General features: G+C 43.2%; 1 long non-coding RNA gene across 2 annotated transcripts in view; it reads right to left on the bottom strand.

Moving 5' to 3' along the window:
* LOC115154728 (uncharacterized) overlaps window positions 1-24,922 on the bottom strand; it is a 46,892-nt gene extending 21,970 nt beyond the window's left edge. For both annotated transcript variants that reach the window (XR_003867933.1, XR_003867934.1), the window contains exon 1: window positions 24,623-24,922. This is a non-coding gene — a long non-coding RNA (uncharacterized LOC115154728). The remainder of the gene's footprint in view (window positions 1-24,622) is intronic.
* Between the last annotated feature and the right edge of the window lie 2,860 nt (window positions 24,923-27,782).

The raw sequence follows: 27,782 nt of genomic DNA, 5'->3' as shown, positions 1-27,782 counted from the left end.
CACCGGAAGTTGTGGGTGGGAATGCTAGTTCTGAATATCACATGCTAATGTAAAAAGCTGTTTTTTGATATAAATATGAACTTGATTGAACAAAACATGCATGAATTGTATAACATAATGTCCTAGGAGTGTCATCTGATGAAGATCATCAAAGGTTAGTGCTGCATTTAGCTGTGGTTTGGGTTTTTGTGACATATATGCTTGCTTTGAAAATGGCTGTGTGATTATTTTTGGCTGGGTACTCTCGTAACATAATCTAATGTTTTGCTTTCGCTGTAAAGCCTTTTTGAAATCGGACAATGTGGTTGGATTAACGAGAGTTATCGTTCAAATGGTGTAAAATAGTCATATGTTTGAGAAATTGAAGTTATAGCATTTTTAAGGTTTTTGTATTTCGCGCCACGCTCTACCATTGGATATTGGTGAGGCGTTCCGCTAGCGGTAGCCCCTTTTTTTTGGCCTCTGACCTCAAATCTTGTTTCTTACAATGCCTATAGAAAGTCGACACCCCCTTTCAAAATGTTCACCTTCTGTCTTATAGCTGAAATAAAAATACATTGAAATAGTTTTTCCCGCCATTGATCTACATATCTTACCCCACAACTTCCAAGTGAAAAATCTATCAATTTAAACTGAAATAGCTTGGTTGGATAAGCGTCCACCCTCCTTGTAATAGCGATCATAAATTAGCTCAGGTGTAACCAATCTCCTTAAAAATCACACACCAAGTTAATTGGCCACTTGTGTTAAATTGTAGTGATTTGCATGATTTCAGGATAAATTCAGCAGTTCCTGTAGGTTTCCTCTGCTGGGTAGTGAATTGCAAAGTAAACACAACCATGAGCAGGAGCTTTCAAAAGAATGCCGGGACAAAGTTGTGGAAAAGGCACAGATCATGGGATAAGTATAAAAAGCGCTCTACAAATCTGGCATGTATGGTAGGGTGGTATGACAAAACTAAAATGTAACTTTTTGGCCTTGTGTTTGGCACAAACCCAACACGGCACATCACCCAACGAACACCATCCCTACTGTGAAGAATGGTGGTGGCAGCATCATGTTCTGGGGATGCTTCTCATTGTCAGGGACTATCAGGATTGAAGGGAAAATTAATGGAGCAATGTACAGAAAATTCCTTGAGGAAAACCTGCTGCCTCTGCAAAAAAGCTAAAACTGGGATGGATTTTCACCTTTCAGCATGACAATGACTTGAAGCACACAGCCAAAGTTACAGTGGAGTTGCTAAGCAATAAAACGTTAAATGTCCTTGAGTGGCCCAGTCAGAGCACCGCACTAAATCCAATGGAAAATGTGTGGCATAACTTGAAGATTGCTGTCCATCAACACTCCCCAAGGAACTTGACAGAGCTTGAACAGTTTTCGAAAAGGTCAAATATTGCCAAATCTAGGTGTGCAAAGTTGGTAGACACTTATCCCAACAGACTCACAGCTGTAATTGCTGCCAAAGGTGCTTCCACCAAGTATTAACTCAGGGGGTGGAGACTTATCCAATTCTGATATTTCAGTTTTGTATTTTTTTCACACACTAAAAAAATCCCCTTAAGTGTGGAGTAAGGAGTAATGTTTTAGAAGCTCGAAGACTGACATTTCTGGAACAATAATTTCTGCTCAGGGTCTGATTGGACAGCATGTCCTAGATATGTCCACAATGTGCCCTGTAGAGGGGGCTTGAAATCAGGGTATGTGGGTTCGTTACATGTTATGTGGTAGTAGAGCTGAGAGTCTATGGCAGCAGCAGCACATCTACACATATCCATAGGGTGACACCCCTGCCAGAACTCGGTTTCACTCCCAGAGCATAATGCAGTGAGTATATGACCTATGGGACAGGCTGTTATACAGGGGAACCAGTGGGGCTGAGGAAGATTGAGGATACTCAGCGGCCAAGAAGTGCAAACAAGCAATGGCCCCAGTGGCCCATCTGTTGTTGGAAAATAAACGGAAGCTCAGTCAGTTCGGTCAATGGTTGAAAATAAGGCCTGCTCGTGTGCTCCTCTCCCCCTCAGGAGCCATAGTAGACAGCTCCATTAATCACCTCTAGAATGAGGCTCCTGCTCTCATGGTGAAATGACAGCAGAAGCTTCACGCTTTCCTTACCTCACAATTGCAACTCCATTACAAGGCAAGCTCACTGCTGTACTAACTCCTGTCGTTTCTGGTGTTGTCACAACTGTCCCCCATCAAATTGCAAAAACCAAATGGTGAGATGGATGATTTGATTTGTAGACTGTCATTGATATCACCAGGTAAAGTTAATATTTGTTTTGCAACTCAAAAGGTAGTTTTACCTATACTGTAGGTGTCCAGGTGGGGATTGCTGCATAAAGTCATAAAATCATCATTTGTGACCTGGGTTCGATTCCGGCCCACTGCTTTGTGACACACTCTTTCTTTCCCATGGTGTCTCCTTTATGCAATAAAACATGCACAAAATACATTAGATTTATTTTAGTTGTTAGCTATAACATTTACATAAGTATTCAGACTTCACTCAGTACTTTGTTGAAGCACCTTTGGCTGTGATTACAACCTCGAGTCTTCTTGGGTATGACCCTACAAGCTTGGCACAGCTGTATTTGGGGAGTTTCTCCAAGTCTTCTCTGCAGATCCTCTCAAGTGCTGTCAGGTTGGACGGGGAGCGTCGCTGCACAGCTATTTTCAGATCTCTCCAGGGATGTTCAATCGGGTTCAAGTCCGGGCTCTGGCTGGGCCACTCAAGGACATTCAGAGACTTGTCCTGAAGCCACGCGTGCATTTTCCTGGCTGTGTGCTTAGGGTCATTGTCCTGTTGGAAGGTGAACCTTAACCTGCTCCAGAGTGCTCAGGTCGGGGCTTTCATCACAATCTCTCTGTACTTTGCTCCGTTAATCTTTCCCTCGATCCTGACTAGTCTCCCAGTCCCATCGGGGGAGAAGGGCATTGGTCAGGGAGGTGACCAAGAACCCAATGGTCACTGACAGAGCTCCATGATTCCTCTGTGGAGATGGGAGAACCTTCCAGAAGGACAACCATCTCTGCAGCACTCCACCAATCAGGCCTTTATGGTAGAGTGGCCAGATGGAAGCCACTCCTCAGTAAAAAGGCACATGACAGCCTGCTTGGAGTTTGCCAAAAGGCACCTAAAGGACTCTGACCATGAGAAACAAGATTCTCTGGTCTGATGAAACCAAGATTGAACTCTTTGGCCTGAATACCAAGTGTCAAGTCTGGAGGAAACCTGGCACCATCCCTACGGTGAAGCATGGTCGTGGCAGCATCATGCTGTGGGGATGTTTTTCAGCGGCAGGGACTGGGAGACTATTCAGGAACGAGGCAAAGATGAACAGAGCAAAGTACAGAGAGATCCTTGATGAAAACCTGTTCCAGAGTGCTCAGGACCTCAAACTGGGGTGAAGGTTCACCTTCCAACAGGACAACGACCCTAAGCACAACGCCAAGACAATGCAGGAGTGGCTTCAGGACAAGTCTCTGAATGTCCTTGAGTGGCCCAGCCAGAGCCTGATCAAACATCTCTGGAGAGACCTGAAAATAGCTGTGCAGCAACGCTCCCCATCCAACCTGACAGAGCTTGAGAGGATCTGCAAAGAAGAATGGGAGAAACACCCCTAATACAGGTGTGCAAGTCTGTAGCGTCATACCCAAGAAGACTCGAGGCCGTAAACGCTGCCCAAAGTGCTTCGACAAAGTACTGAGGAAAGGGCCTCCTAGCCTTCCACACATGCTTTCTGTCCCTAACACTAAATAATATGAAAACGAAATAAATATTTTTCTGCAACTAAAACCTAGGAAATCAGGTTTGAAAATTTACTGAAACTAAACTGAATTTCAAACAAAAATGGAAAAAAAGAAATACAAACTAATGCAAAACTATAATAACATTGGTGTGCACATTAACATACTGCACTGTCTGTCCATCAGTCTAATTAATTAATCATGCAAGACAGACTGACCTCCTGACAAGCAGGTGATGGAGAGTTGGTGCAGGTCCTGAAAGGTACCCATTAAATATTTAATTAACACTTTAATCAGCTTTAAAATAAAGTATCTAGGTACAGAGTGGTCCCACATTAGCCAGCACACTTGACCCACGTTGGGTCAGCTCTCTCCCTATAATACAAGTCTTAGTCTCTTAGCTGTCGGACAGGTTTCATTTTCCACAGCATGTGTTCAATAGAACAGGTTGTTAAAACAAAACAGCAATTAGTGTTATAATGGTTCATAATTAGTTAATGACCCATTTTCTAAGACTATTACTTGTATGAATCGCTTTTTAGGTAAATTAAGAGAAGTTGAAGCTGAGCAGTTAATACTTTGAGGTCGGTTCGGTTTGTAATTTATTTTTCAATCACGGTTTTAGATTTCGGTTCCGATTTATTTAAAACAAAAATACATGAGGAATTAAATCATTTTTAATGAAATTTCAAAGCCAAATATGGAAAACATTCAATTGCCAAAACGTTGTCCAACACAGAATAAAACAATAACAGCCCAATGATGGTAGTGACTGCCAATTAGTGCATGTTTATCAGTTATTAACCATCATTTATTCACATTACCTTACTTTAATAAAATATTTCAGTTGTGTATATTACAGTGTTTTATTTGATTGCTTTATTATTTTCCTAAAGTTACCACGATCTTATCTCTGCTCAGGCAGTAGAAGACGGCCAGCCAGACAACCATGTAACGTGATCTCTGTGCTCCCCGTTGAGTCATCCTATTTACCTCGACTAGAAGTTACCTGACTAGCTAGTAGCTGACTGCCTATGCCTCAGAGGTGTCTGACGAAACCATTTGTAGTAGTTCTTCAAAGTAGATAAGGCATACTTTCAAGACGGCTTATTACCAACTACTACAAGGATCAATCAGGTAGAGCTACCGTTCATTGTAGTGTTGTGTACACTCTTCTCTCATACGGTTTCTTGTGGTCTGTGTGTATCCACCTCTGTCCGGCAGAACAAGCGCAATGGATTATGGCAATTGTAGTTAATTACCACGTTTTTTGTGCCGAACTAGGTTGAGTATTTGTGACCTGTTTTAAGAAGCTAGGTGTATGTCGCAAGTCACTACTTCACAGGAGAGGCATTTGAACGTAAAAGTATATCTTTTTTTTATCAATATGCGTTTTATTTGGCAGAAATGATTTCTGGAACATGTGAACTTTCATGTGCCTTAATAACAAACTTATATGCCATCTGTAAATACTAATAAAATTGTTAAAATTACGAGCCTAGTTGGTTTAGCAACAGAAAAAGTCAGGAACCTTCCCCCTAGCCATGATTGGCTGAAATAATGGATGGGTTGGACATGCCGAGAGATGAGTTTGGACTAGTCTGCCATGTAGCATGCGTCTGTCTATAACATGAGTTGCTGCATGTGTAGATAAAAAAAAAAGCTGCGGTAGCAAGGATTAAATAAAAAAAATAACTGCAAAAGTCTTGCTCTCAACATTGCTGCCCTGGATTTAACAGGCGCTATTGACAAAGACCAGTGGAAAAAATTGTGGCCTACTTTCTGGAAGACGATCGCGCGATGCCGACTCTAAAAATGAATCAGACGATGAGGAAATCCCTGATTTAGGTAAAAACATTTTCATTGAACGAGACAGTGATGGGGAACATAGATCAACAGTGTTGTTGTCACGGAAGAAGTTAACAGAGTTTTGAAATCAGTGGAATACCCGGTGGAAGCAGAGTATGATTGCAAATGCAGAGGGAGTCAAAAAGAGAACACAGAAGGCTGTTGTATAAAACACCTGTCTCCAGATTACATCTTCAAAATGAAGGACATCCATGTATACGTGTAAGAGTCTAGCTACATTTTCAGATATTATACGTTTCTAATTTAGTCAGAAAGTTGTTTTCATTGCAAGTTAAAGCCTACTGTTAGCTAGCTAACGTTAGCTGGCCTGCTAGCTAACATTACGTTAGTGATCTGTGTAGTAATATTATTCGTACCTCAGAAAGACATTTGCATTGCTAGTTATAGACTAATGTCAGTTAGCTAGCTAACATTGAACCTAGTTGGTTAGCTTTACCTACCTCCAGATTCATGCATGGTGGCTAGCTATGACAATCAGTTTGTATTGCTAGTAGTATGGGTTGGGATTAAGGTTAATTGTTTAGCTCACTGTGTTTAGCACATGGCCTCACATGTGACTCCTTAGAGATGGGTGGGGCTAAGTCGTAGGAGGGTGTGAATGATGTGGAATGGGTGTAGACAACGAAGAGCTCTCCAGTAGGTGTACCAAAACATTTCGGCCCATTTTCTCAAAAGTGGGGTTACAAGTTTATCTACTTTCAAAGCAGAATTACTTTCCCCATTGTTCCTCAACTGCAGTGTATGATACAAACTCAGTAAAAAAAAGAAACGTCCTCTCATGGTCAACTGCATTTATTTTCAGAAAACTTAACATGTGTAAATATTTGTATGAACACAACAAGTTTCAACAGACAAACTGAACATGTTCCACAGACATGTGACGAACAGAAATTGTATAATGTGTCCCTGAACAAAGGAGGGGGGGGTCAAATGTGGCCACAAGCTGCTTTAAGTACTGCAGTCATCTCCTCCTCATGGACTGCACCAGATTTGCCAGTTCTTGCTGTAAGATGTTACCCCACTCTTCCACCAAGGCACCTGCAAGTTCCCGGACATTTCAGGGAGGAATGGCCCTAGCCCCCACCCTCCGATCCAACAGGTCCCAGACGTGCTCAATGGGATTGAGATCCGGGCTCTTCGCTGGCCATGGTAGAACACTGATATTCCTGTCTTGCAGGAAATCATGCACAGAACGAGCAGTATGGCTGGTGGCATTGTCATGCTGGAGGGTCATGTCAGGATGAGCCTGCAGGAAGGGTACCACATGAGGGAGTCTTCCCTGTAAGTCTTCCCTGTAACGCACAGCATTGACATTGCCTGCAATGACAACAAGCTCAGTCCGATGACGCTGTGACACACTGCCCTAGACCATGACGGATCCTCCACCTACAAATCGATCCCGCTCTAGAGTACAGGCCTCGGTGTAATGCTCATTCCTTCGACGATAAACGCGAATCCGACCATCACCCCTGGTGAGACAAAACCACGACTCGTCAGTGAAGAGCACTTTTTGCCAGTCCTGTATGGTCCAGCGACGGTGGGTTTGTGCCTATAGGCAATGCTGTTGCGGGTGATGTCTGGTGAGGACCTACCTTACAACAGGCCTACAAGCCCTCAGTCCAGCCTCTGTCAGCCTATTGTGGACAGTCTGAGCACTGATGGAGGGATTGTGTGTTCCTGGTGTAACTCGGGCAGTTGTTGTGGCCAACCTGTACGTGTCCCGCAGTTGTGATGTTCAGATGTACAGATCCTGTGCAGGTGTTGTTACACGTGGTCTGCCACTATGGATGATCTCCCTGTAGTGCCGTCTTAGGCATCTCACAGTACGGACATTGCAATTTATTGCCATCAGCAGTCCTCATGCCTCCTTGCAGCATGCCTAAGGCACATTCACGCAGATGAGCAGGGACCCTGGGCATCTTTCTTTTGGTGTTTTTCAGAGTCAGTAGAAAGGCCTCTTTAGTGTCCTAAGTTTTCAGAACTGTGACCTTAATTGCCTACTGTCTGTAAGCTGTTAGTGTCTTTACAACCGTTCCACATGTGCATGTTCATTAATTGTTTATGGTTCATTGAACAAGCATGGGAAATGGTGTTTAAACGTTTTACAATGAAGATCTGTGAAGTTATTTGGATTTTTACGAATTATCTTTGAAAGACAGGGTCCTGAAAAAGGGACGTTTCTTTTTTGCTGAGTTTGTGTTTGCACTTGAAATTTTAATGACACTTATTTTGTCACAATATTATTTTAGGTTAAAACATAAGGTGTTGAAAACCAGTAATTTTTGGTGGATGTCATTTTCATTGACAGATGCATCTACTCAAAGTTTTCCTAAGCTATACTAGCCTCCCTCCACAGCAACAATCTGAACCTGAATGATGCCCTGGCAGTGGTCACAGATAATGCCTCCTACAGCCTGAAGGCATACAAGGAGGTTCTGAAGGAGTGATACCCAACAGTGTCCATGTAACCTGTCTCTGCCATGTCATCAGGCTGGTGGGTGAGACCTGGCAGCACTACAAATACTTCTCTGAAGTTGCATCACTTGTGACATGGATGAGATCTGGCTTCTTCAAGAAGCCTGCCAGAAAGAGAAGATGGGTGAGCTTCCTCATTATGAAGGCGTTTGTGCAGGCCAAGGCTCCTCCTGAAGCAGTGAGCTCCAGATGGAATAGCTGGTTTGAGGCAGTGAAGTACCATGCAGAGCATGTTCATCTGTGCAGAGAGTTTTTGTTGGCAGATAAGTCATCATCCCAGGCAGTCACAAACATCCTCAGCCAGCTGGAAAGAGGAGAAGGTGCACGCCCTCACTGTTAAGATAACCTTAATCTCTGGGCTGCTCCAAACTGATGACAGCGCTGTCAATCCTGGAAGGAACCCACTGTCCCACAGCAGAGTCTGCATACAATGTCATGGAGGATCTGGGCTCTTACCTAGTGAATGGAACGGCAGAAACATGTGGGTATGGTGTCAAGACAGATGAGCTATTGAGAAAGATGGGGATTGAAGAGAGGATGCATCTCCATGATGCATTCCACTTGCATTCACAAAGTTCTTAAAGCACTGGGACACACATCCAGCCCGAGGTTTACAGACTGGCTAGGGTGTTCGATCCTAGGCAGGCTCCAGCCATGGAAAAGCAGATTGAAGCCTACAGACAACTGAAACCCATGGCAAGCCTATCAACAGAGCTGAGTGAAGAATGGATTGCCTATCAGCACTGTGTGTCCAGGGAGCCCTCACCTGCTTTGGAGCTTGCTGATTACTGGAGGGGCCTGAGTGCGAAATTCCCAACAGCTGCAGAAGTGGCAGTGCCCTACATCTACTTCCCAGTCAGCTCAGTCGACTGTGAGAAGAGTTTCAGCAAATACAAAACTCTACTCACAGACAAGCGAGAGGCACTCACCGAGCTCAACAAAAAGAGGCTGACAATCATGTACTTCAATGGAGATGTCTGTGATATATGGAAAACTTACAATGGACAGACATAGGAGCTCATAAGGTAGTTCCATAGGTTTTTCCTATTGCTGCATTATTGCCTAGATTCTTGCATTACTTTTTTCCATTTATAATGAAACACTTATTAGAACTCCGTATTGAAGCACTTGCCTTGATAAATAGTACAATGTTGTGTTGCATCATTACAAATTTACTGTTCTCTTATTAAATTGCTGATGTTTTGTTCATTCACATTATTAGATACTTTTTCTGATAAAATTAGCGTAAATCCTAACACACAGTATTCAGAAAAATAAAACCGGAAAAAACAGAATGGGAAAAAATAAAACAGAATTCGGAAAACAAAACGGATTTCATAGGGCCCTACAACAGCAAAATCAAAGATTGTTTGAAGAACATGACTCATCACGTCTACAGAACCTGGGAAGTAGAGCAAGATCACACTTCTGATGTTACCCGGTTCTCTCTCCCTGCCAGCTAAAATTCTTACTTTCTCTTCATAATTCTGTGTGTGTGTGAGACTTTGTGCGATGTGTATGTGCGTGACTCCATGGAGGGGCATAAAGCATACGACAACTCCCCACTAACGTTCTTCTCACCCTCTCCCTCCCTCTTCTCCTGGTCCTGTACATCCCTTTAAACTGCAGACTGTGCTCTATTGACTCACAAACCCCAGCACAAACAAGGCTGTGTGCAATATGCATCTATGGCAGAGAGGAAAATCTCAGAGGAGAATTAGTTCTAATCCAGCCAACACGGCATGTTAGGCATCATTAGCGCATTGACACCCAGCACATCCAAATACAAAAAGGTTCTACAGATTCCAGCCATTCAGCAGCTTTTTATCTGCCTTCCATCTGAACATGGATTGACTGATGGGGCCTGAAAAGTCTTAGTGTGACAAAAGGCTTTTCAGGCAGACTTTCTATGAGATAACTATGGTCCTGTTCTGAATCCAACCACTATGTTAGCGAGGCAACACAAAGGTTGGCTGACACCTCTAGGTTTCCATAGGCAGTATTCTGCTTCAACTATATAAATGCTAAGCTATAGCGTCTTAGTAAATCTATAAACTGAAAGAGACATTTCACTTCCTGCCATAGTTAGGCCTGTAAGTACGGTGATTTACTTTGTTGAATCCACCAACTAAGTTTATCTGGATAATAATGTCTGCGTAAAATGTGATGTAGCTCACCATTCTGTGTGTAAACAAAAAAAGTTGGCCTGTTTATCAAATCCATGTTGTATTACTTCTGCATAAATAACCAAACAAGGGAACGAAAATCCATGAGAGAGACATACAGTTCAGTTTTCCAACTTCTCCCTTTCCCCTCCCCTATCCAGTTAAATATTCCTTAAACGTGCCTGAAGCAAGACAGTGATTTCATTCAGCAGGGGGAATAGCATTACATAACAGACAGACAGACAGACAGACAGACAGACATGCATGTGACTACCCCACAGCGCTGCTCTATGCTTTCAATTATTCCAGAGAACTCTGGGGTTACTTTACTATGAAAAAAAATCCTGAATTTGACCCCAAGAAAACACATGTATGTATAATGTGACGATATGGCTGTAATGTTAATCACTTTAGAGATTTGTGATGTGCGTCTGTTCTTTACCATTACTGATGGAAGACCTGTGATAGCAGCCACCATTTTTAACGAAACCTCCTCGACATGTGTGTTTTTCATTTGATTTCAAACTGCAAATAGGATTTCATTCTATTGTAGATGGACATGATCTGCCATGGTCACATTATGCTACCTGTGACCTTTATGTTAAAACATTCTCCTTAAAATAAATACATAAATACATAAATACCATCAACAAAAGTCCTGAATGAAACATTCACACATTTTGTGTTAAGAAAATATGCTGAATAATGCTTTCTTCCACAGTGTGGAGTTGTAGACTGTCATTGAAAAACAGTGTTTTAATCAATTATTTGGTGATGTGAATATATTTAGTATAGTTTGATATAAAAATTATACGTTTTTTAATGTTTCAATATTTTTATGCCATTCACCGAGGTTGGTCCTCCCCTTCCTCCTCTGAGGAGCCGCCACTGAAATACATGTGTCCTTTGCTATATACCTTGATCTAAATATTTGTATTATAGGTCGCACTTTCTTTTATTCTAGGCTTTATCTAAAAATTCTGCAAATGGAAATACAATCCTCATTGCTCAGCCACAAAAATGCCTAGGTATATCTGGTTGGCTTTCTGGAATAAGGACAAGCGTATATCGTGATAGAAAGGGCAATAGAGCATACAATTCATTTAATTATCTATTTTGTCGAGGTCACAATAGTTATATAGTCTTTCCTCTTCTATTTTACCATCATACTGACCTGTTTCAATACACAGGGGCAATATCCATGATCTGACCTGTTTCAATACACAGGGGCAATATCCCTGATCTGACCTGTTTCAATACACAGGGGCAATATCCCTGATCTGACCTGTTTCAATACACAGGGGCAATATCCCTGATCTGACCTGTTTCAATACACAGGGGCAATATCCCTGATCTGACCTGTTTCAATACACAGGGGCAATATCCCTGATCTGACCTGTTTCAATACACAGGGGCAATATCCCTGATCTGACCTGTTTCAATACACAGGGGCAATATCCCTGATCTGACCTGTTTCAATACACAGGGGCAATATCCCTGATCTGACCTGTTTCAATACACAGGGGCAATATCCATGATCTGACCTGTTTCAATACACAGGGGCAATATCCATGATCTGACCTGTTTCAATACACAGGGGCAATATCCATGATCTGACCTGTTTCAATACACAGGGGCAATATCCATGATCTGACCTGTTTCAATACACAGGGGCAATATCCATGATCTGACCTGTGCACATAGCGATCTCTTGCTTTTAGGTCGGTTGTACATAATCTCTCACACACAGGAATTCACCCTTAATTAAACAAAAGGTTCATGATTAATCTCCTCCACCTATTACTTTTCATATTGCATCGTCTGTTGTTTTTTAATTGCGTCTATGTCTCCCTTAATTTTGGTTTTCGTGCAAATGTTCACATTGACTGTGGGAAAACGTCAGCCTATGAGAGATCCCATTGAAAAAAACATTCATATTTCATTTTCTTATATAGTTTGTTCCCAACTTATTTATTTGGTTCCAAAACTGTTGAGGTTGAACGCAAAACAGGGAAACTAGTGTAACCCCCCCCCACACTTTTTATTCCACAACTTGTATTTCTGACTGTGCCTCTCATACCCCATCTCTCACACTGAAAACATTGTGAGGGGATCCAGGCACCCACTGCCAAAGAAAACACAGACAGGCTGCCGTCTAATGGACAGAAAGAATGAGAGCGCAAGGGAGAGAATGAGTGCGAGAGAGAAACATTGAAAGACGGGGGGGGGGGGGGGGGGGGGGGCAGAGCGAGACAGAGGCCACCATAGGCAGACCTGGCTCTCAAGATAACGGTCTATGTGCACACTGCCCCACAAAATGAGGTGGAAACTAGGCTGCACTTCCTAACCTCCTACCAAATGTATGACCCATATTAGAGACACATATTACACACTCACAACAAAATAAATAAAATAACATTTTGATAGGAGTTTATCTATTGGGCGAAATATCACAGTGTGCAATCACAGCAGCAAGATGCGTGACCTGTTGCCACAACGGCAACCAGTGAAGAACAAAACACCGTTGTAAATACAACCCATATTTATGTTTATTTATTTTCCCTTTTGTACTTTAACTATTTGCACATTGTTATACTGTACATAGCCATAATATGACATTTGAAATATTTTGTGAGTGTAATGTTTATTGTTCACTTTAGTTTATTGTCTATTTCACTTGCTTTGGCAATGTAAACATATGTTTCCCATGCCAATTAAACCCTTTGAATTGAATTGAGAGAGAGAGGTTTCACGTGTGATCTTGTAATCTTATCGGAAGTTAATTTGATCACGTGGCAACATGTAAAAGCAATGTGATAACATGATCTCGTGAAATAAATGTGACATGGGTTGCAAATTTTCAACATGTAATACCATGAGACCCTCAAGATGGCACCGACAGACATGGCAGCTTTGTAATATGTCGTTTTTTGGGGGGGTTATTTCTTCCATTATTAGCCCAGAAAGGTTGTGTTATTACTTTTGGATATCAGAGCGACGGTAACGCATCAGCATTACGACGTTCCAGAATTGGATCCTTTGTTCGTACCTACTTGGGCATTTAACTTATCCCAGAGGCTGCCCCCAAGACGCCGGCCGGTGGAGAGGAGGTATTTGGAGTGGACTTCTAGTCCGACTAACAAGGCGTGCACACCATCCACCACTTCCGAGTGTATAACATCAGGGACTGTAACATATTCTGTTTCACGCAATCATGGCCCTCTCCGGATTTTGATTTGATATGCTGTCCCGTCCATACAACCAGATGATGTGCAAACTGGAAACCACAAATTCTGAGGCCACATTTATTGTAGCTGGGGATTTTAACAAAGCAAATTTGAGGAAAACACTACCAAAGTTCTATCAACATATTGACTGTAGTACTTGCACTGCTAAAACATTCGATCACTGTTACTCCAACTTCCGGGATGCCTACAAAGCTCCTCCCTTCCTATAGGCAGAAACTCAAACAGGAAGTACCCGTGCTAAGGTCTATTCAACGCTGGTCTGACCAATTGGAATCCATGCTTCAAGATTGTTTTGATCACGCGGACTGGGATATGTTCCGGGTAGCCTCTGAGAATAACATTGACATATACGCGGACACGGTGACTGAGTTCATCAGGAAGTGTATAGCGGATGCTGTTCCACTGTGACAGTTAATACCCACGCAAATCAGAAACCGTGGACAGATGGCAGCATTCTCGCAAAACTGAAAACGCGAACCACCACATTTAACCATGGCAAGGTGACTGGGAATATGGTTGAATACAAACAGTGTAGTTATTCCCTCCGTAAGGCAATCAAACACGCAAAACGTAAGTACAGAGACAAAGTGGAGTCGCAATTCAATGGCTCAGCAACGAGACGTATGTGGCAGGGTCTACAGACAATCACTGATTACAAAGGGAAAACCAGGCACATCACGGACACCGACGTCTTGCTCCAGGACAAGCTAAACACCTTCGCCCGCTTTGAGGAGAGCACAGTGCCACCGATGCGGCCTACTCCCAAGGACTGTGGGCTTTTGTTCTCCATGGCCGACATGAGTAAGACATTTAAAAATGTATTAACCCTCGCAAGGCTGCTGGCCTAGACGGCATCCCAAAATGCGTCCTCAGAGCATGCGCAGACCAGCTGTCCCCACTTGCTTCAAGATGGCCACCATTGTTCCTATACCCAAGAAAGCAAAGGTAACTGACTAAATGACTATCACCCTGTAGCACTCACTTCTGTCATCGTGAAGTGCTTTGAGAGGCTAGTTAAGGATCATATCACATCACCTCTACCTTACCTGACACCCAAGACCCACTTCACATACCGCCCCAATACATCCACAGACCACACAATCGCCATCGCATTACACACTGCCCTATTATATTTGGACAAGAGGAATGCCTATGTAAGAATGCTGTTTACTGTTTATCACATCACACAGATGTATAACAGAAGAAGACCGTTTTTGATAGGGTTGCACTAAGTAACAGTACAGATGAAAAATGATCAGGCCTATTGTACATCTTACTGTAGAAAGTATTGTTGAAAAAAAAGTATAGGTTGGAACTGTTGCTGTTAAACTACAATAAAAACTCAACTGGAATATATCGATTGATCACATCACACAGATATAGACCAGAAAACACACACACACCTAATAAGGCAGGTAAAGTTTTCAGCCGTTTTTGACAGTGCAACCCTGAGGTCATGCCCAGCATTGAGTCGGTTTCTGTACTTGTTTTTTTTAAGTATGCCATAGTTAAGAACCCTGACTTGCATAGGTATGTGGGGCCAAACTGGATCAGAACATCTGCTTTCTCAGTCAGGCAGGAGACAGCTTCCTGATGCAGATGAGCAACCCAGAACTGTAAGTGTGTTTGCCTCAAAAAGCATTTTGCTTCAATCAGTTTATTCCAGTTCAGAATAAAAATGATTACTTGTATTTTAACAGCAACAGTTCCAACCTAGACTTGTTTTCATTCTGCCCTGTTCTGAAAGAACTCCCTGGGTATATCGTCATGCTGTGGATGTTTGGTCAGGGCGCTTTAATTTGTTCATTTTGAGAGAGTCATTACTAAGTACTTCCCAGCACAAAACACATTGTGGGCGTTCCTCGTTATTTCTAAAAGTTTGTATGAAACCAAGAGAGAAAACTCATCGCCGTATTTGCATTTCATGATGATTGAGCTCAGTCAGAACTTGTGGCTAGCTTGAGTCCACTGATGACAGAGGTGAATGGGAATGACAAAATCAGTGGCTGACTGTGCATCATCTGCTGCTGAACGACAGCGCTGCAGCATTTGGGTCACTGAGTGATCTTCAAGAAAACTAGAAAAAAAAGACCTGGTGAAACACGATGCTTACGGACATCTCCCTCCCATTTGCCCGCAGGAGCCAAACTGAGCAGAGACGCTGCTAAGCAAAGAGCGCACTTATGCATTTACTCTGACACGTTGCGACCCACCATTAAGAGGAGTGGGTTGTGACCCATACTTTAAGAAAGGCTGGCCTAAATAGATGTTGGCAAAATACCTCCCTGCACATTCTCACATGCTGACCACACCTCTCACGTAATGTGTGCGAGCGTTGCTAAATAAATGTACACATACGTGTTAAATCAATCATTGCATCCAAACTGCTCACGCGAGCCAATGAGCGTCTGCGTAGACAGGCGCCAAAATAGAACTTGGTTTTATTTGTGACGCTTGATGCGCTGCAAGTCCGGCCTCTCCCATCTCCTGATTGGTTTTTAGGAGCATATACCCACGCGGGTGATTGAAAGAGGAACTGAGGTCCACACTCCAGTCCAGTTGGTGGTGGTAATGCACCTTAAAGTTGGTTGCCAACCGCAATATAAAAAGTACAAAGAAGACGACAACCGAAAGAGGAGAGAATACTAGAAACTAACTCGGTTTACCCTTTTATCTGTGGATTAATTGTTGGAGTAGAGGACCTTGTGCATTTCAGGTCAAATAAACAACCCAATGTTTATATTCCAGGACAAATGAGTTAGCAACAGCTAGATAGCCAGCTAAATTTCCATGAATGTTTAATGCTTTTTGATCGGTACCCAAATTAATATGGTTGGTTCAGAGTTCATTTTGATAGTTCAACCTGCGTGTCTTGATTGCATCTGTGGATGGACAAAATCAACATGTGCGTGATGGCGCATGCGGGCGGGCACGCACGCTCTAGTCAGCATGTCACTGCAAAAAGCTGTAAAAAAGCTGCTGCGTGCTGTGGTGTGTGTGTGTCTGTGTTCTCAGCTTGCAGCGGGCAGCAAAGTTTTCATATTTTTTCCCTACCCTTGCGCAACTTGTTAAAGATTATACACATTGATAGCTTGATGTCAAACGTCCTCGCAATGTTATTTATCATAGAAGCAGGCAGCAACAATCTAAATGATCAGACCGAAAACACGAGAGAAAAGTGATCGAATGAAATTATGAAGTGAGTGGACGGAGAAATACAGCTTCACTCTATCCAGTCAGAGCAGCAGGATCAATGTACAGCCCGCTCTTCTCTTTACCGACAGGCAAACTAGCCACTTGAGTTATTTAGACCGCACCTTACTGACTCAAAGACCATATAGTATGATTTAAAAACTGACTGACTGATATAAGAAAGATCCTTGCTGGTACCCGAAAGAAACAGTAACTTTTGTTCAGATGACGGATAACTACAAAAAAATGCTTGGATCATAATCGTATCCAGAAAATTGCACATATCCGTACCGATACTCGTTTTGTCTGAGCACTTGGCCCACCCCTATATGAAAGTGAACTCCCAGCTAGCAATGAGGAATCGGCCCAGAAGCAACCCCCGGAACTGATTGAATCGGCCCAGAATCGGGTGTTGGACTCAGCCCGGAATCAAAATGAATGACTGCCCAGAATCGGCCCAAGTACATCGGGCGTTTCAGTCTACCGGAATTCAGCCGACTTGGCCGGTATCTTACCGGCCAAGCTTTGCACACTCTTGGCATTCTCTCAACCAGCTTTATGAGGAATGCTTTTCCAACAGTTCCCACATATGCTGAGCACTTGTTGGATGCTTTTCCTTCACTCTGCAGTCCAACTCATCCCAAATCATCTCAATTGGGTTGAGGTCGAGTGATTGTGGAGGCCAGGTCATCTGATGCAGCATTCCATCACTCTCCTTGGTCAAATTGCCTTTACACAGCCTGGAGGTGCGTTTTGGGTTATTGTCCCGTTGAAAAACAGTAAGAGCAAACCAGATGAGGTGGCGTATCGCTGCAGAATTATTATTGTTATTTTTTTTCATCTTTATTTAACCAGGTAGGCAAGTAGAGAACAAGTTCTCATTTACAATTGCGACCTGGCCAAGATAAAGCAAAGCAGTTTGACACATACAACAACACAGAGTTACACATGGAGTAAAACAAACATACAGTCAATAATACAGTAGAAAAATAAATCTATATACACAATGTGAGCAAATGAGGTGAGATAAGGGAGGTAAAGGCAAAAAAGGCCATGGTGGCGAAGTACATACAATATAGCAAGTAAAACACTGTAATGGTAGGTTTGCAGTGGAAGAAAGTGCAAAGTAGAAATAATGGGGTGCAAAGGAGCAAAATAAATAAATAAATAAATAAATACAGTAGGGGAAGAGGTAGTTGTTTGGGCTAAATTATAGATGGGCTATGTACAGGTGCAGTAATCTGTGAGCTGCTCTGACAGCTGGTGCTTAAAGCTAGTGAGGGAGATAAGTGTTTGCAGTTTCAGAGATTTTTGTAGTTCGTTCCAGTCGTTGCCAGCAGAGAACTGGAAGGAGAGGCGGCCAAAGGAGGAATTGGCTTTGGGGGTGACCAGTGAGATATACCTCCTGGAGCGCGTGCTGCAGGTGGGTGCTGCTATGGTGACCAGCGTGCTGAGATAAGGGGGGGATTTTACCTAGCAGGGTCTTGTAGATGACCTGGAGCCAGTGGGTTTGGCGGTGAGTATGAAGCGAGGGCCAGCCAACGAGAGCGTACAGGTCGCAGTGGTGGGTAGTATATAGGGCTTTGGTGACAAAGCGGATGAGACTGTGATAGACTGCATACAATTTATTGAGTAAGGTATTGGAGGCTATTTTGTAAATGACATCGCCGAAGTCGAGGATTGGTAGGATGGTCAGTTTTACGAGGGTATGTTTGGCAGCATGAGTGAAGGATGCTTTGTTGCGAAATAGGAAGCCAATTCTAGATTTAACTTTGGATTGGAGATGTTTGATGTGAGTCTGGAAAGAGAGTTTACAGTCTAACCAGACACCTAGGTATTTGTAGTTGTCCACATATTCTAAGTCAGAACCGTCCAGAGTAGTGATGCTGGACGGGCGGGCAGGTGCAGGCAGCGATCGGTTGAAGAGCATGCATTTAGTTTTACTTGTATTTAAAAGCAGTTGGAGGCCACGGAAGGAGAGTTGTATGGCATTGAAGCTCGCCTGGAGGGTTGTTAACACAGTGTCCAAAGAAGGGCCAGAAGTATACAGAATGGTGTCGTCTGCGTAGAGGTGGATCAGAGACTCACCAGCAGCAAGAGCGACATCATTGATGTATACAGAGAAGAGAGTCGGCCCAAGAATTGAACCCTGTGGCACCCCCAAAGAGACTGCCAGAGGCCCGGACAAAAGGCCCTCCGATTTGACACACTGAACTCTATCAGAGAAGTAGTTGGTGAACCAGGCGAGGCAATCATTTAAGAAACCAAGACTATTGAGTCTGCCGATGAGGATGTGGTGATTGACAGTCGAAAGCCTTGGCCAGGTCAATGAATACGGCAGCACAGTATTGTTTCTTATCGATGGTGGTTAAGATATCGTTTAGGACCTTGAGCTTGGCTGAGGTGCACCCATGACCAGCTCTGAAACCAAATGGTCTGTAATCTGTTTGTTGACTTGGCTTTCGAAGGCAGGGTAGGATAGATCTGTAGCAGTTTGGGTCAAGAGTGTCCCCCCCTTTGAAGAGGAGGATGACCGCAGCTGCTTTCCAATCTTTGGGAATCTCAGAAGACACGAAAGAGAGGTTGAACAGGTTAGTAATAGGGGTTGCAACAATTTCGGCAGATAATTTTAGAAAGAAAGGGTCCAGATTGTCTTTCAGAACATCAGCTGACTGGATTTGGGAGAAGGAGAAATGAGGAAGGCTTGGGCGAGTAGCTGTGGGGGGTGCAGTGATATTGACCGCGGTAGGGGTAGCCAGGTGGAAAGCATGGCTAGTCGTAGAAAAATGCTTATTGAAATTCTCAATTATAGTGGATTTATCAGAGGTGACAGAGTTTCCTATCCTCAGTGCAGTAGGCAGCTGGGAGGAGGTGTTCTTATTCTCCATGGACTTTACAGTGTCCCAGAACTTTTTTGAGTTTGTGTTGCAGGAAGCAAATTTCTGCTTGAAAAAGCTAGCCTTGGCTTTTCTAACTGCCTGTGTATATTGGTTTCGAACTTCCCTGAAAAGTTGCATATCACGGGGGCTGTTCGATGCTAATGCAGAACGCCATAGGATGTTTTTGTGTTGGTTAAGGGCTGTCAGGTCTGGGGAGAACCAAGGGCTATTTCTGTTCCTGGTTCTAAATTTCTTGAATGGGGCATGCTTATTTAAGATGGTGAGGAAGGCATTTTTTTTAAATAACCAGGCATCCTCTACTGACGGGATGAGGTCAATATCCTTCCAGGATACCAGGGCCAGGTCGATTAGAAAGGCTTGCTCGCTGAAATGTTTCAGGGAGCGTTTGACAGTGATGAGTGGATGTCGTTTGACCGTAGACCGATTACGGATGCAGGCAATGAGGCAGTGATCGCTGAGATCTTGGTTGAAAACAGCAGAGGTGTATTTAGAGGGCAAGTTGGTTAGGATGATATCTATGAGCGTGCCCGTGTTTTACGGCTTTGGGGTGGTACCTGGTAGGTTCATTGATAATTTGTGTGAGATTGAGGGCATCAAGCTTAGATTGTAGGATGGCTGGGGTGTTAAGCATGTCCCACTTTAGGTCACCTAGCAGCACGAGCTCTGAAGATAGATGGGGGGCAATCAGTTCACATATGGTGTCCAGACCACAGCTGGGGGCAGAGGGTGGTCTATAGCAGGCGGAAACGGTGAGAGACTTGTTTTTAGACAGGTAGAAGTTCAAATTGTTTGGGTACAGACCTGGATAGTAGGACAGAACTCTGCAGGCTCTCTCTGCAGTAGATTGCAACACTGCCCCCTTTTGCCGTTCTATCTTGTCTGAAAATGTTGTAGTTAGGCATGGAGATTTCAGAGTTTTTGGTGGTCTTCCTAAGCCAGGATTCAGACACGGCTAGGACATCCGGGTTGGCAGAGTGTGCGAAAGCAGTGAATAAAACAAACTTAGGTAGGAGGCTTCTAATGTTAACATGCATGAAACCAAGGCTATTACGGCTACAGAAGTCATCAAAAGAGAGCGCCTGGGGAAATCGGAGTGGAGCTAGGCACTGCAGGGCCTGGATTCACCTCTACATCGCCAGAGGAACAGAGGAGGGGTAGGATAAGGGTACGGCTAAAAGCTATGAGAATTGGTTGTCTAGGACGTCCGGAACAGAGAGTAAAAGGAGCAGGTTCCTGGGGGCGATAAAATAGCTTCAAGGTATAATGTACAGACAAAGGTATGGTAGGATATGAATACAGTGGAGGTAAACCTAGGCATTGAGTGATGATGAGAGAGATATTGTCTCTAGAAACATCATTGAAACCAGGTGATGTCATCGCATGTGTGGGTGGTGGAACTGAAAGGTTGGATAAGGTATAATGAGCAGGGCTAGAGGCTCTACAGTGAAATAAGCCAATAAACACTAACCAGAACAGCAGTGGACAAGGCATATTGACATTAAGGAGAGGCATGCTTAGCCGAGTGATCATAATGAGTAGTGAGGTTGGTTGGGGTTACGGCGATTCAGACAGCTAGCCGGGCCATGGGTAGCAAGCTGGCAGAAGATGGTCTGTTTTTAGCCACCTCGTGCGTTTCCGTCGGTAGATTAGTGGGGTTTCGTGTGGTAGAGGGGACCAATCCAACTGGCAAAATAGTTATAGTGGCCCAAGAAAATTGTCCGATAGACCTATTCAGATAGCAGCCGATAAGACAGCTAACGATTAGCGGGCCGCAGATGGGCGTTCAGGTTACGTCGCGACGGAGGGGCCAGTTGGATAACTCCCTCGGGCAGATAACGTCGGTAGTCCAGTCGTGAAGGCCCGGTGGGGCTCCGCGTCGGCAGTAAATCGGGTCCGGATAGGTGGAACTCTTCAGCTGGCTAGCTCCAGAATAATTTATGTTTGCTCCGGGACCTACGTTAGCCAATAGTCACTCGGATAGCAGCTAGCTGGCTGCAAGATCCAGATGTAAATGTCCAGAGCTTGCGGTAGAAATCCGGTGATATGGAGAGAAAATAGGTCCGGTATGCTCTGGTCTGAGTCGCGTTGTACAAAACTGGTGATAGCTTTTCGAGCTAAAGGATAGCTGATAACCGCCAACCGTGGTTAGCTGACTTCTAACGTTAGCCAGTGAACTGGCTAACTTCTGGCTAGCTTCTGTTGTGGATTTCAGATTTCAGATTTGAGGTGAATAACACTTTTGAATTTTTAAAACAATTGGTGAGGCGGGTTGCAGGAGAGTGTTTTGAAGTTGAGTTTTTAGAAAAAAATATTAAAAGATATGCGAAGAAAATATATTTATATACACACACACACACACACGGGGCCCGACAAGACGAGGACGTCTGACTGCTATGCCATGCTGGTTAAGTGTGCCTTCAATATAAAAAATACAAAAAAATTATATTTTTTAATCACCTACAGTGTCACCAGCAAAGCACCCCCACACCTCCTCATCCATGCTTCACGGTGGGAACCACACATGCGGAGATCATCCAAAAACCTCAAATTTGGACTCAGACTAAAGGACAGATTTCCACCAGTCTAATGTCCATTGCTTATGTTTCTTGACCCAAGCAAGTTTCTTTTTCTTATTGGTGTCCTTTAGTAGTGGTTTCTTTGCAGCAATTCGACCATGGGGGCCTGATTCACACATCTCCTCTGAACCGTTGTTGAGATGTGTCTGTTACCTGAACTCTGTGAAGCATTTATTTGGGCTGCAATCTGAGGTGCAGTTAACTCTAACGAACTTATCCTCTGCAGCAGAGGTAACTCTGGGTCTTCCTTTCCTGTGGTGGTCCTCATGAGAGCCAGTTTCATCATAGCGCTTCATGTTTCTCTTTGCTTATTTGAGCTGTTCTTGCCACAATATGGACCTGGTCTTTTTCCAAATAGGGCTATTTTCTGTGTACCACCCCTACCTTGTCACAACACCACTGATTGGCTCAAACACATTAAGACGGAAAGAAATTCCACAAATTAACTTAACAAGGCACACCTGTTAATTGAAATGCATTCCAGGTGACTACCTCAAGAATGCCAAGACTGTGCAAAGCTGTCATCAAGGCAAAGGGTGGCTACTTTGAAGAATCTCAAATATAAAATATATTTTCATTTGTTTAACACTTTGTAGTTACTACATTATTCCATATGAATTGTTTCATAGTTCTGATGTCTTCGCTATTATTCTACAAGGTAGAAAATAGTAAAATAAAGAAAAACCCTTGAATGAGTAGGTGTCCAAACTTTTGATTGTTACTGTATATCTTTACCTATTGTTTTCTACAACTAAATATAATGAACTGATAACATGCACAAGCTGTTTGATTGGCTCAGAAGGTTTAAAAGTGGACCAAGGCTTTTTCCCTCTCGTCCCCTATAAGCTTGTGTATCAGGACGTGTAGGGTGAAGTTTACCCTAGATGCTGATATTGGGTCAGTTTAGAAATTTTCCCCACTAATGATTAAGGTTCAGAGAATTGGGATAGGGAAAACTGATCCTGGAGCTTTATCTACGGGAAACTATACCCAGGAGCGTATCGGTAGTGAACCTGCTGAGCTGTGAGCACGAGACAGATCTAACAGGGAAAGAGAGATAGCAACACCAAGATCCATACTCCTCAGTGTGTGAGTTTATAGCTCAGTATGCCTACTCTGGCTTCATTCCCAGAGAAAGTGAACAGGCGTTTCTATCTTCAGTCATGTTACTGGGAGGCAAGGCCATCATCATACTGTAAGTGACCGAACATCACAGACTGAAGGCCAAATGAACACGGTTTTCTGGACCTGTTTTCCGTGAAGTGACTGTGTAATCTTGCTATGGTGTATACAAGCACAAACGTACCACAAAGTGACAATAAATGTACTCATCATGTCTGCCATTGTCACATGACTCTGCAGTTCTTTGCGCCTATGAAAACCAATAACCTTGTGTTCTTTATATAGCACACAAACGTGTGCATATCCTGAAGGGCTAAGATGAAAGTGTGTGCATCTGAATCATTGACGATCATATCGACTTCTTTGTAAATGTACTGATAGGGCTGGATGAGCATCAGAAAAGAATATGCTCAGAAAAATGTGATATAGTGTACAATCACTTCAATTCTAGCCTAAACGCTGCACATGCCATACTGTATAATATGGCTTACTACAACAAGACGACTGGATAGTAAGGTGCCACCATTTCATCTAACCCTTGACATCTTTAACTATAATGATGTGCCGACTATAGTATATAATTGCTATAATAAAACATAGTCCCCCTTTGTTTATTCTTCTGAGTTGATATCGGACAGGCAATGGATTGCTCATGGCTGCCTACCCTCTGAAATATGTTGTTTTGCAACATAAAAAGGAAGTGAAACAATGCAACTGAGTGCATCAATATTCACAAATATGACAAACATGCAGCAGCAACCATATGATATGGCATGTATCAAAAGGAAATTAGAAAAATAAATCCATATATTAATAAATGTTGGAGTGGTGGAGGTGTTTGATTTAAGGAAGTGATCATAGAACAAATAGAATATAACACCAATTAAACTCAATAACATTATCATCAACAAAAACATTGCAAACAATGAAGTGTATATCCTACAATGAATTTACACTAGGTTAAAGTATTTGAAAGAGAAGCTTTCAACGTAATAATATCTTTATATATGGGATCAAATTAGATGTATTATTGTTGTCCACAGAACTGTTTCATAGCTGAGCCATTTGATATAAGGGGAAATAAACATTCAGTGATACATTTGGCATCATGTTAAAACACCCATAAAATGATATCTGGAAGTTCACTGAATAACCAAATAAGTTTTAACATGAAGAAATTATATCCCAGATTTAATTTCATAAGCAAAATAACTGTAGTTGAATAAGGTTAGCCGAATGCAATGCACAGAAAGGATTTTGATTGAACATAAACATCGACAAAGTGATGTAAACCAGAGATAGATAGTATAGAACACTCTTACCCGTTCCCTGACTCCGTTTTGTGCATTATGATTTATATTCCATTTCGGATAGGTGCGTGTCTTTCAAACACAAATCTCGACCTCCTTTCCATGTGCTCGCAGCCATGCGCTCTATGGAGCGCTGCATACAGTCAGATACAGTGGGTGACGTCACGATAGGGAGTCCTCATGATGATGATGATGATGATATCACCTCCACGTAGGCATATCGACGTGAAAGCACGCATGATTGATTGGGCTCGTGCTATAAATAAGGCATCGCGTAACGTCTACCTCCAACTCACACTCTCAAACACATCGATCCCCTGAACGCAGCTCACTCTCCAGATCCAAATCACCTGTTCACACACCTGTATGTCATTATCACACACTATTAAGTTCAGTTTTTTTTCTGCACCCCTTCATTGTGAGGTATTGTTTGTTTTGTGACACACTTCTATTCAGAGCTCTGGGTTTCCCCGTAATTTTATTCCCCCCGTGTATCATAGTTTTTGCCTGCCTCACTAACGACGCCTTTTGCCTATTCCCTGCCTGTACGTTAGCCTATCGGATTTCCTGTTATCAACCTATTGCCTGAACTCCTGGACGACGTTACTAGCCTTTTCCCTGCCTGTACCGTTGCCTTTTTGGACCCCTGTGTATGACCTTCTGCCTGCCCCTGGACCCAGCTACCTGCCTCCTCCTGTGGTCCTTTACAATAAACACCTGCTGCGCCCTGCGCTTGAATCCAGCTCTGTCTCACATCCTGTTCACTATTCATCTACTGTAGGTGCAATTATTATTTCTGCAAATGCATTAAATAATAAATAGCCACTATCCAGTAAGAAAAATACGTATCTTCAAGACCTTGCAGTTAGGTTAATTTTAGGATCTGTATGAAAAGTGAAAATACATTTTCTGGACATTTAAAATACATATTTTTGGGTTACGTATTATATGGCCAAATTTAAACTGCACATACATGATCAATTAAGCATTATATCACAATAATTATTGGAAGAAGAGCCAATCAAAGATTTCAATATAGAATATGTATTATTGCTCCCATCAGTCACCTGCACTTATGTTCTCTTTTTCAAAAGCTTTAACACTGGCATCGATGATGTTCAAAATTGTCGAACAAACACAATAAACCAACAGACTACTTCAACTACAATAACTTTCTCAGTAATGGTTATATTTGTATCTTGCTATGACTGTGATATGTTATCTACCTTAGTTGAATGTACGGACTGTATTTTTTTTGTAGCTGTTTACATACCACCACAGTCAGAGGCTGGCACTAAGACAACATTGAATGAGCTGTATTCCACCATAGGCAAACAAGAAAACGCTCACCCAGAGGCGGCGCTCCTAGTAGCTGGGACTTTTAATGCAGGGAAACTTAAATCAGTTTTACCAAAATTCTATCAGCATGTTAAATGTGCAACCAGAGGAAAAAAACTTGTCTACCTTTACTCCACACACAGAGACGCATACAAAGCTCTCCCTCGCCCTCCATTTGGCAAATCTGACAATAATTCTATCCTCCTAATTCCTGCTTACAAGCTAAAATTAAAGCAGGAAGCACCAGTGACAAGATCAATAAAAAAGTGGTCAGATGAAGCAGATGCTAAGCTATAGGGCTGTTTTGCTAGCATAGGCTGGAATATGTTCCGGGATTCCTCCGATGGCATTGAGGAGTACACCACATCAGTCATTGGCTTCATCAATAAGTGCATCGATGACGTTGTCCCAACAGTGACCGTACATACATATCCCAACCAGAAGCCATGGATTACAGACAACATCCGCACTGAGCTAAAGGTTAGAGCTGTCGCTTTCAAGGAGCGGAACTCTAACCCAGAAGCTTATAAGAAATCCCACTATGCCCTCCTACGAACCATCAAACAGGCAAAGCATCAATACAGGACTAAGATCGAATCATACTACACCAGGTCTGACGCTCATCGGATGTGGCAGGGCTTGCAAACCATTACAGACTACAAAGGGAAGCACAGCTGGGAGCGGCCCAGTGACATGAGCCTACCAGATGAGCTAAACTACTTCTATGCTCGCTTTGAGGCAAATAACACTGAAACGTGCATGAGAGCACCAGCTGTTCTGGAAGACTGTGTGATCACGATCTCCGCAGCCGATGTAAGAACTTTAAACAGGTCAACATTCACAAGGCCGCAGAGCCAGACGGATTACCAGGATGTGTACTGCGAGCATGCGCTAACCAACTGGCAAGTGTCTTCACTGACATTTTCAACCTCTCCCTGTCCGAGTCTGTAATGCCAACATGTTTTAAGCAGACCACCATAGTGCCTGTGCCCAAGAACACTAAGGTAACCTGCTTAAATGACTACCGACCTGTAGCACTCACGTCTGTAGCCATGAAGTGCTTTCAAAGGCTGGTCATGGCTCACATCAACACCATTATCCCAGAAACCCTAGACCCACTCCAATTTGCATACCACCCCAACAGATCCACAGATGATGCAGTCTCTATTGTATTCCACACTGCCCTTTCCCACCTGGACAAAAGGAACACCTATGTGAGATTGCTATTCATTGACTACAGCTCAGAGTTCAACACCGTAGTGCCCTCAAAGCTCATCAATAAGCTAAGGACCCTGGGACTAAACACCTCCCTCTGCAACTGGATCCTGGACTTCCTGACGGGTCGCCCCCAGGTGGTAAGGGTAAATAACAATACATCCACCACGCTGATCCTCAACACAGGGGCCCCTCAGGGGTGCGTGCTCAGTCCCCTCCTGTACTCCCTGTTCACTCATGACTGCACGGCCAGGCACAACTCCATCACCATCATTAAGTTTGCCGATGACACAACAGTGGAAGGCCTGATCACCGACAACGACGAGACAGCCTATAGGGAGGAAGTCAGAGACCTGGGCGTGTGGTGCCAGGGCAACTGACAGCTTCATTAAATAGTACCTGCAAAACACCAGTCTCAACGTCAACAGGCGATTACGGGATGCTGGCCTTCTAAGCAGAGTTCCTCTATCCAGTGTCTGGGTTCTTTTGCCCATCTTAATCTTTTCTTTTTATTGGCCAGTCTGAAATATGGCTTTTTCTTTGCAACTCTGCCTAGAAGGCCAGCATCCCGGAGTCGCCTTTTCACTGTTGACGTGAAATGTTGTGTAGAAATCCGAAG

This window comes from Salmo trutta, chromosome 2 (genome assembly GCF_901001165.1).
Source record: "Salmo trutta chromosome 2, fSalTru1.1, whole genome shotgun sequence".
In the NCBI taxonomy this organism is placed as follows: domain Eukaryota; kingdom Metazoa; phylum Chordata; class Actinopteri; order Salmoniformes; family Salmonidae; genus Salmo; species Salmo trutta.
This window is presented reverse-complemented; position numbering and strand designations above follow the sequence as displayed.